Here is an 11,507-nt window from a genome sequence, read left to right as displayed (position 1 = left end):
CAATTAGCCTATGATACCTATTGAGTACAAGTGGACCGTACTCACCCTTACTACATCTTTTTGATGTAGATCTAAGTATCATAGCTACCATGTTTTTTTCGGTCTCAACGGTAGTTAGTTTAGAAAGCATTTAAAGTCTTACCAACATAGTATATGGAATGGAAAATCTTCTTTTTATATTGACCTAACACTTCTCCCACTCCTATATTGTTGGTGTTACACATCAACTCAAAGAGAAGCTGCTAATTAGGAGATATAAAGATAGAAGTATTTAACTTTCTTTTCAACTCATCGAATGCTTTAATACAGTTAGCCTTAGAAATCTTACTACCTTTGAGAAATACTTAATTAATCTCCTATAGAACCCAACATGATCGAGAAAACTGTGCACATTTTTGATTGACATTGGGGGAGGCAACTTTTATATAACCTCTACTTTGCTTAATTTACTTCCAATCCTTTCTAGCTAAAATTTATAGCCAAGGATGATGCTTTTTCTGGACAAAAAGGGGACATTTCTCTTAGTTTAACAATAGATTAGTCTCCTCAAATCTTGCTAGGACCTTGTTATGATTCTGTAAACACATTGCAAATGAGTTACCAAAGACAAATAAATCATTCATAAATACCCCAACAAAGTCTTCCACCATGTCATAATAAGTGGCCATCATGTACTGCTAGAATATGGATGGTGCATTGCACATTCCAATAAGCATCCGCTTGAAGTCATTTGTCCCATAACAATAAGTAAATGTGGTTTTATCTTGGTCTTCTAGTGCTATGGCTATCTGATTATAGCTGAAATATCCGTTAAAAAAATAGTAATACTCCTGCCTAACAAGTCTATCCAATATTTTGTCAATGAAAGAGATTAGGTAATGATCCAATATTTTGTCAATGAAAGAGATTAGGTAATGATCTTTGTGAGTAGTATCATTAAGCTTTTGGTAATCCATACAAGTTCTCCACTCGGTTACTGTAAGAGTCAGGATTAACTCATCCTTATCATTGGTCACTTCCTTATCATTGGTCACTACTATCATACCTCCTTTCTTTAAGACACATTAGGCTCATTTTTTGTCAGAGATAGGGTACACAATTCTTGCATCATGCAACTTGATCACCTCCTTTCTTACTATTTTTTTATGGTTGGGTTTAATCTTCTTTGGTGTTGCACACTCAATTTGTGTCCTTTCTTTATGAATATCTTATATATGTAGATGATGGACGTATTCCCTAAATATCTAACACTTGTCACCCAATTGTTTTCTTTCTCCCTTTTAGGACTACACGCCTCTTGAACCTATACATTAGATAATCCTACAGATAGAATAACATGTAAGGTATCATCATCCACATACAAAAACATATTTAAGGTGTAGAGGCAATGCCTTCATCTCTAATTTTGGAGCTTCCTCACTAGATGACTTGCAAGGAGGGACAACAATCCTATACAGAGGCTCTAATGTCCCTATGAATCAAAATACTTTCCATATTTGGAATTTGAACCATGTCATTAGCATCTGCATCCCCGAAGATGTCATGTCCCACTAAATTCTTTCCAAGGGATCCTTGAAAGTAATAAATGAGAGCTCTAACTTAAGATCTATCACCATAATGGTATAAAATTCCTCATACATAGTTGGCAACTTCATTTTTGTTGTACACAACCAATACCTCAAATTTATCATAAGCTTGCATTGTTAGCTGCCGACAACTACACCTATAAAGTACGCCCAATAGCCAAAATAGATTTCCTAAAATAAGTGAGACTTTTGAATCCACATCAAAGTATAATATATGAAATCAATAGGGAAAATAATTAAACCCACTTATACCAATATATCTTCAACTATCCCACCAAGCCTAGCAAATGAGTGATCAGCCAATTGCAGAATCACTATGGTGGTTCTCAGACCACCTAACTCCATTTTTTTGAATAAAAAAGTGAGCATCAAATTTATGATGGATCTAAGATCAAACAATCCCCTAACACTAATAGACTGCCCAATGGAGATTTGAGTAGTAAAGTTTCCTGGATCTTTGAGCTTTGTTGCCAGTTTATTCTGAATCCATGAGGTACACTCTTTAGTAAGTGCAATGGTAGCCTAATCTCTAACATGTTCTTGTTCTTCACAATATCCTTGATATACTTGGCATATTTAGGAACTCCCTGCAAAACCTCAATAAGAGAAAGATAAATGTGTACATATTTTAACAAGTCAATACACTTTTTAAAACATGCCTTTTCTTTATGCTTTCTAGCCTTTGTAGAAATTGAGGATGTGGTTTCACACTTGTTATGTTATTCTAATTATTCACATCTTTCTCAGCCTCTGTCTGCTTCTAACCTCTCACCACAGCCTTGGGAGTTGCTTGCTTGGGCTCTAATTCCTCTAATTTCCTACCACTTATAGTACAAACCACATTAACCTACTTAGAATTTTTATCAGTGTCACTTAGCATACCTCTACGAGGGTTGGTGTTTTATGCCCCAACAAGTTGTCCCATCTGAACCTTAAAAGTCTTTATGGATAACTACTGATAACTACGAGGGTTAGCTATGAGTTACTTCAGTATTTGCTCAATATTACTGGACTAAGTATTAGACTGACCACCCTGAGTCTATTGCTAAAGGTTCTAATTCCCCTCTTAGTTCCTATACTAATTTGAATTTTGCCCTTGATTTCCACCCCATGAGAAATTGGGATGATTTAGCCTACCTGGATTATAAGTGTTCCCAAAATTTTGATTACATGGCATTGAGTATTACCCATCAAGTTCACTGATTATAGATTCACTAGCAGGCATTAGTTGAGTGATCACCATTACCACATACCTAACACCAAGTATATTTTGTTGCACTATATTTAAGGAGCTTGTTGATGCCCCAAATACAAGTTACTAAACTGAGTGTTTATTTGATTATGAAATGAGGCAATATGTGTTTTAATGGCTTTCAATTGATCCACCTCTATCAATCATAAGTCTTCTTTATGGTGTTTCTCAAAACATCTATATTCCATTTTGGATTTCCCTGTGTGATATGATTCAAAAGTATGTACAACTCATCATATGTCTTTTCTAAGGCTTGTCCACAAGCTACTGAGTCCTTAAGAATCTTTGTGTTAGGATCAAGTGCCTCTATAAAAGTATGCACCAGAACATCATTAGTCTAATGGTGGTGTTGGAAATCGCAAAGCATGGACTTGAACCTATCCCAGGCTTGATATAGATTTTCACTATCCTTCTGTTTAAAGGTAAAGATCTCACTCTTTAATTGCACAGTCTTTCTAAATGAAAATAAATAAATTAAAAACTTTCTTTTTAGATCATCCCTGGTAGTGATTGAATTAGGTGGTTCAACCTTCAACCACCTCTTTGCTTTTTCTAACAGATAAAAAAGAAAAGGATGAGGCTCACGTAGTTATATGAGACTCCTATGGGAATGTATGTGTCACTAATCTCAAGAAAATTCTACAAGTGCTGCTGTGGATCCTCATGAGATAGGCCTATAAATTGTCCGCTAGTGTGCAATAGCTGCACCAAATTTTGCTTGAGCTTAAATCGACCTCCTATATCCAATTTGAGAATACTAGAGGTGAAATTATTAGCGAGTGGGATTTCCACCTCTTGAACTGGCCTAGTTACTTCCATTATAGGAATAATTACTACCAGATCAGCCAGCTAAAATTGTTGAATTGGATATTGAAGGGTTGCTACTCTTTGCAGCTGATGGAATGCTTGTTCAGGCTCCAGATATCGTTCAACTAATTCTCTTTCTAGCTTGAGGAATAATTAAAACCTGCAGAATCAATTGCTAAGATCAAGTTGTCAACAATTATATAATATTATTAATGAACATAAAACCCAATAAATTACTAATTACTTAAGTATCCGGCAACGACACCAAAAACTTATTGCATTCTACTGCACACGCAAGTGTACGTGGTCTAACAAGTAATATAGTGACTCTTTGAGAGCCGAAAATCAAACCCACTGGGAATATAAGATTATCAATTCACTTAACTAAATCTCTAATAATATTTTAGACAGGTTTTTCTATATACCAAGATAATTTGTGAAATTCTAACAAACCAATAGTATGCAAAAATGATGAAATATGACAATCACAATTTGAGAAAGATTCTAAATAATATAGAGGGAGAATTCCAGCGCCAAGGCGCTTGTTGTAGTCATATATGCCTTTACTCTTTATTTGGTTATATAGTTTATTCGGTTGTCGATTCATAGGGTTAACAGTATGATTATGGTCTTCTGAGCCTCTAATCGTCTATCTAAAAGGATATTGCAACTACATCGTTGAGTGGAGATGCAATACTCTAATTTATATGCATTAAGTTATCATCCTATATTTGAACCAAACAATAAATTCTAAGTATATTCCTATCCTAGACGCGAATCAAATCTTTACTTTTAATAAAGATGAGAACTCATCCCTTAAACTCTACGTTCTATCCTAATGATTTTCCTTTCAGGTTCACACAAGGATTATAGATGTATCTTAATGATGTACAAGTATTAAAATAGTAAAATCAAAAGTGTAAGAACAACCATTTTAATAAATTCAATGTTAAACCAATTCAAAAGTATAACATACAAGCATGCATTCGACCTCAACCCCAGAACAAGAGTTTTTAGCCACTCATAGCTGGAAATAACCTTACAATGATAAAGTTATTCATACTAAAGGTAAGTAGTATAGTTTATGGAAGATAAACCCTAATGAAAATCCTTAGCCTCTCTAATATCCTTTAAAATAATGTAAACCCTTCTCATAAACGTGCCTGGGGTATTTTTAGATGTACGCCCTTGGACAATTCTTGAATTGAAAGACTAACTGACAATTGGAGGGCCTTTGCACCGCATGGCCTAACACACGACCCCAAAGGGTGCGACACATGCCCATCGCACAACCCCAAGGGGTGTGGTGCATAAATTTGATAGAAATATATGTTTGCTTACATTTTTTCCAATTAAGCTTGTCTTTTGTAATCCTTTGTCATTTTGGGTCGTTGGAATACCGTATTCACTCCTGAAATAGTGCTAATATTTAGGTTAGCTCATTTGCATCAAAAGTATAGCTAAACACACTTGGACAAGATAATTTTTTCTCTAAACTTAGCAAAATTATGGGTAAAATATAGTATTTGGGTGTATAAATATGCGCAAGATCATGTGCTCAATGTATTCTTATATTGGGTTTCCTCTAGGTGTGCCTCAAAATCGCTCTCATGAACCTTGACTTGTAAAATCTTATGGTTGGGGAGTTAGGATTTTTCGGAGTATATTTGGAGGAAGGGGAAACTAGGGAAATAAAAATAAAGATAGGTTTTGAAGTTCCTTGGCTGGCACCCTATCTTTAACCACTGAAATGGAGCTTTTACCACTATCTCAGTTATTTGATCATTGTAATGATTATAAGTAGTCGAACTAACAACTTATTGGCCTCTTGGCCCAATTACCATAGGCCTTGATTTTCTCCCCAATTAGAATTTTTCTAAATCTATTTCAAGCCTATTATTTATTATATTTTTTTTTGGGAATCTTCACACACAATGATGGTTTGAGTTATTACATTAGATACCAATTTACCCATTGTTCGTCCCTTAACGACCTTGAAAGTGGGGATGGAATACTTGCACTAGCACTAGATAGGTTCTTAACCATAACCAACAATTAAGAGAGTTGCCTAACACATGCTAGTTAACCATGCTTTTTACTAGGAGACCATTAACACATTGCCTAATCTAGGCCTGACGACTATTCTCATATTTTTTCTCGCGAAGGATCTCACACTTAATTATTGGGACAATCACCTAAATATATTATATTTTCTTAGAGCATTGAGAGTCAAGACAAAGCTGGGTCGAGAAATGGTTTACCACTGTAGTGACTAAGAATGGTGGCAGTACTATCACGATCAAATTTTGTGAGTCATGGTGGAACCTACTTTAATCCACCAGTAGATAAGCCAAATCATTGCCCAAAATGGTAATTAATGGGTTAATTGGTGAAAGGTATAATAAATACAAAAATTAATCATGAAATAAGATTGTAAGAGATAAAATATCAATACAATAATATATATATATATATATATATATATATATATATATATATTTATATATATAAAAGTGGCTTAAAGCAGGTAGGACACTATGTCCTGCCAGCTTAGGCCAAGGGAAATTTTTTCATTTCACTATTTTGGTCACCGCATAATTCCTCAAGGGATATTTATGTTTTTTCACAACAATCTTAGCCCCCACAAAAACCGCTTTAGAATTCAATGCTGACAACGCCGGCATAGACAGTGATGGTGATGTAGTAGATGTTGATGAAAACAAAAATTCTGAATATGAAGCTCACATAAATAATTAGGGTGAAGAATACAACCCATCCGCCATGGCTTCAAACCTGAATTGCAATGATGACAAATTAAACCACCATAAAACCCCAATATAAAGGAGATTTGTGTCATTTTGTTGCAATTTCAACCGCCATAAAACCTCATTTCAAGATTCCACCACCGTAAAACTCCATTTGATGACGAGAATGATGACATAATGGTGGAGAAGAAGAGAAAGGGTAGATCTCAAACCCTATAAGAGCACTAAAGCAAGATTGTCTTGCACCTTTAGTGAAAGGGCATTTTTGTCATTTCTCCAGCAATTTCAACCACCACAAACCCTATTCTAAAGGACATTTGTTTTTATTTCACCACAATTTCAACCACTTAAACACTGGCCATAAACAATGTTCTTGAAAAAATATTGAAAAAGATAGTCTTTTTAACAGAACTAGTAAAGAAAAAAAAATCTAAGGAAGTGAAAAAAGGGAGATTTTTTGTTTGTTTTTTTGTTTTGGTTAAAATCCATTAAAGGTTTTTTGGTTCTTGGGTTTTTTGATAAGAGGTTGTTTGAAATTTTTCCTTAGAAAAATGGTGAGTAAATGAGGAAAAGTGAAATTGGAATTTGAATCTTGACGGAATACATATACATGCCCCTGAACTATTTTACTTTTTCCATATAGGCACCCCAATTAAGCAAGGTACCTATTGAACCCTTTACTCATTCACAAATTATTTCAATTGAGCCCAATTTGCCGACATGGCAAAAAATATAAAATGCGTGTAATACACACGCTGATGATGTGGCAAAGTAACGAATTAAGTAACGACACGTGACATTTTGACTTAAAATGATTATAAAAATAATTTTCTAATATAATTAAATATAGATTTTAAAACAAAATCATTAATTCCCCCCCCCCCCCACCCGCAAATGCACTTACCCGATCTGCCCTCCCCCCTCTCTCTTCCATTCAAAACTTACTTTCTCCATTTTTGAGCAGACAACAAAAACAAAATATATATTCTGCATTTTTTAGCACTGACAAATAAAAAAATAAATAGTATCTTCTTATTTTTCCCTTCCAAACACCCCTTTCTCCATATTTGAGCATAAATAAGTATGAAAAAAAAATGATATCTTCTTCTTTTTCCCTTCTAAACACTTCTTTCTTCAAAATTTTAGCACAAAAGAGTAAAAAAAAAAGTGGTATCTTCTTCTTCTTTCACTTATCCGCGGTGATTTTTAACAATAAAACCTTCAATAATAGCTTTCGTAATTTGAACAGTGTTTTGATTATTCCCAATTTGAACCAAACTGGCTTCCGTACGTGCTTCAGTAATGGCTTCCGTAATGGCTCGAATTATCAGTAAATTCAATTTTCCCAACTGTGACAACACCGTCACACATCGTGAAATTGACTTCTCCAGTAAGCGGCGGAGTCTTTTCGGTTCTCTCCTTAATGATATTTTTGTCAAATTCATAATGTGACCAATTCGTTTCAGTAGGAAAATCTCTGTCGAGTATGATGATTTCTACTTTTATAGGATACGGAAAATTGGGGGAGTATGTGTGTAATTTGTGTGTGGCATTGTGAAAGAATTCTTTGTATGTAAAAAAAATGGAAAATGGTGAGTTAATGGAGAATACGGAAAATAGTATTTTGTATTTTTTTTACATACATAAAATAGCGAGTTATGGAGAAGAAGATGATGTTATTTTTTGTATGTAAAAAAAGTGGAAAATGGTAAGTTATGGAGAAGAAGATGATGCTTTATTTTTCTTTTTATTTCATTAAAATATCTTTTTTAATTGGTTGAGATTTTATGTTTAATTTTTTTTATTAATTATGGTCTCTCACTCTCCTAAATGGAGAGTCTATTACACATGCCACGCCATGTCAGCGCCATGTCAACAATTGTGCTCAATTGAAATATTTTGTGAAGGAGTAGAGGATTCAATAGGTACCTGACCTAATTGAAGTGCCTATATAATGAAAGTCGAATAGTTAAGAGGCCTGCATATGTATTTAGCCTTGAATCTTTGTACTTATGCTCCTAAAAGAATATTAGATGAAGAAAAATGGTGAGTAAATGGGAGAAAGTGAAGTTGGCATTTGATTCTTTGTACTTGTGTTCGTAAAAGAACATTAGATGATAATGATATAGTGTTGAAGTTGTAGGAGTCGTTTGGCAGGCACAGTGTATAAGAATAATACTCCCTTCGTTGGCTTTTACTTGTCACATTTTTAATTCACTTTTATTTATCACATTTTGAGTTAGCATACCTATTAAAAAATAATTAATAACAAAACTATCTTATCATAGTATCCTTATTAAATGATGCTTATATTGTATTTGAAAATAATTTGAAAAAAAACAATTAATGTTAGGGATAAAATAGAAAAAAACAATCTTTTAAATAACTTGTATTATATATTTTTAAATAAAAAAATTATTTATAAAAATATCCTACAAAAATATAATGAAAATAATGTGAGAAGAAGTTTTGAGAGGTTGTTGGGTCTTTACCCATACTAATACATGTATTAAAGTTCATTGCATGGCTAATACCAAAAGTTTTTCGTGTATTAGTTATGCATAGCATAATAAACAATAGAATATATTACTAATGTTTTCATTAGTTATACATAAGTTGAAAAAGTGTATCAAATAAGATATTAATAATACATAAAATTAGTGCATGCATTATTTTTTCTAATGCATCCTACCAAACGATAGTTAGAGGAGTTCTTCTACGGTTTGTTGTCCTTTCTTTTTATTTATTTTATTTAGTTGTTTTATGTTACGTTTTTTTCTAGATTGTTTTTATCCTAAGTCTGAGATCTGTCTATCAAAAAAACATCTTTAACTCATCTTTGAGGTAGTGATATGGACTCCATATACTCTACTCTTCTTAGAATCCATTGTGCAGGAATACTCTTCTCAGCTTTTAATTAATAATTGTAATACTACCATTATATATATCTTTTTATTTTTGTAATGCATATTTCGATATTTTAGCTGTGGATATATATGAATGAATTAACAAGACAACTCGACATTTGTGTAAAAATATTTAAAAGATTGCAGTGAGTTTGATAATGATCGAGTGACATTGCTTCTTCGGCCCGAACTGAGGCGTCCGGGCTGCCTAGTTGGACTATGTCAGACAAGTCCTGAGAGTCCGGTGTTCCGGGTTGTGCATAAGAGGGTTGGGGATCATTCTCAACAATCGGCGGCTCTTGGAGAAGGGGCACCCGACTCACTCATAACCTCATTAGCAGGATCGATTTGCTGACGTTTTGCAGCAGGATCGCATGAGGGACCATCTGACCTTGCTCGTTTCCTGAACAATGCCCGACGGCGAGAGAAGAGAAAAGCCAGCCAACTTTGAAGGAGTTAGAAGCGAACGCCTATCCTTTCCCTGATTCTGACGTCCCCGCGATTCTCAATGAGTTGCTGGCCAAGAAAGTCCGAAGGGAGACAGATCTTCAAATGTTTCCAGGCGAAGCTCGTCTTGGAAATGTTTGAGATTTCTTTGAGGCTCCAGTTGTGAACCGTTCCTGGAAGACTGAAACAACTGATCCATAGAGTTCCCGGCTTTAAAGAATCAAGTTCAAGTACCGAGGAGATTCACAACTCAGAAAAAGTCTCGACCCTTCCCAATCCCAATGAGAGAGCGGTGTCTGGAAGCTGAAATGCGACGTTTAAAACCCCTCGTGTTAACAGAACCCTGGAAGGAGATAGAACTGAGAGAACAACATATCTGTTAACATTCAATCGAGGCTTTCTTTCGAAATACCCTCCTGGTCACTTACTATCAGAGCACCCCCTTTTTCAATAAATAAGCCCCGCGGGCCCCTCTCTGATAAGGAACACAAGCCCTTTTTGCTTGAAGCTCTCTTCCCGTGTTGATGAGGGACTATTCCCACTACGTGCTAACTAGAAAGATCATAAGAGAAGATGCCATCGAATCGGCTCTTAGAGATTGAAAGCGAGCTCCTGACTAAAAACATAAACTTTGAGGCTCAATAGCTAAATACATGGCAATTGAATCATAAGCCGAGATCATAAAGAGCATACCGCGAGTAGGAAGTGGAATTAATATAATGGATTCAAAAGCATCAAACCTCTCTTGTTCGAAAGAATTGAAACACATCGAAATGGTACCAATTCCGTCTATTGCTCCTATAGGTTCTGCGGAATCGAAACTCCCTTTAGATAGCAAAAAGTGGTAGGCCAGTGGGTGTTTGCAATGACTTTAATGCATAGAGAAAAAAAATGAGAAAATTGACATATACAAAAGGTCTGGATGGTAAGCACACATGTTGGTTCTATACGTTATTATTAAATATAATAAATATTATTTAAAAATAAATAAAGATACTATAAATTATAATAATTAACAATATAAAATAGCTAACAAAATATATAAAAATTTAATTGACTCTTCAAATAACAAATTAGAAATTAGTCACATAAATTAGAAATTGAAGGAGAGGATTAACATATATTATTGAAAATTACATAGAAATTAACACAAATAACAATAACTAAATAATAAAAGATATATATATATATATATATATTTACTAACTTTTAAAATTTTATCTGTATCACGTAAAATGGTACAAAAAGAATAACTTATATATCTAGTACTATATATAAGTGTGAGTAGCGGCTGTTGGAAGCAGGCAACTGGTGGTTTTCATGTCTGCTTCCAGGTGATTGCTTGCTCTGAAATTTTACTATGTCACCCCTAATTAATTATTATATGAAATTTACGTATTAAAAAATTAATGAAATTTAATTTTTTTAAAAAGGTAAAATAGATATTTATGACATGTCTGCTTCAGCTACTTCAACCATAATTTTACTATATCACCCCTAAGTAATTATTATAAATCATATAAGTATTAAAAGATTAATAATATTTAATAGAAAAGGTAAATTAAACATAAAATGATAAATTAACTCTTGATATTGTAAATTAATTTGACACCTTATATGAGACCTACTTAAAAAAAAATTACAGATATTTTTTATAGCAATTTTACTATATCATTTTTAATTAGTTATTATGAGTCATTTAAGATGTGCCGTTTTTTCTACTTCAATCGTGATATTTGATTGA

The 11,507-nt window shown here is 33.8% G+C and overlaps 1 non-coding gene across 1 annotated transcript; it reads left to right on the top strand.

The window, feature by feature from the left end:
* Positions 1–3,176: 3,176 nt before the first annotated feature.
* On the top strand, positions 3,177–3,283 carry LOC124897377. The gene has a single exon (XR_007054099.1). It is a non-coding gene; the product is annotated as a small nucleolar RNA R71 (small nucleolar RNA).
* Positions 3,284–11,507: the final 8,224 nt, after the last annotated feature.

Source organism: Capsicum annuum, chromosome 3, assembly GCF_002878395.1.
Source record: "Capsicum annuum cultivar UCD-10X-F1 chromosome 3, UCD10Xv1.1, whole genome shotgun sequence".
Classification (NCBI taxonomy): domain Eukaryota; kingdom Viridiplantae; phylum Streptophyta; class Magnoliopsida; order Solanales; family Solanaceae; genus Capsicum; species Capsicum annuum.
This window is presented reverse-complemented; position numbering and strand designations above follow the sequence as displayed.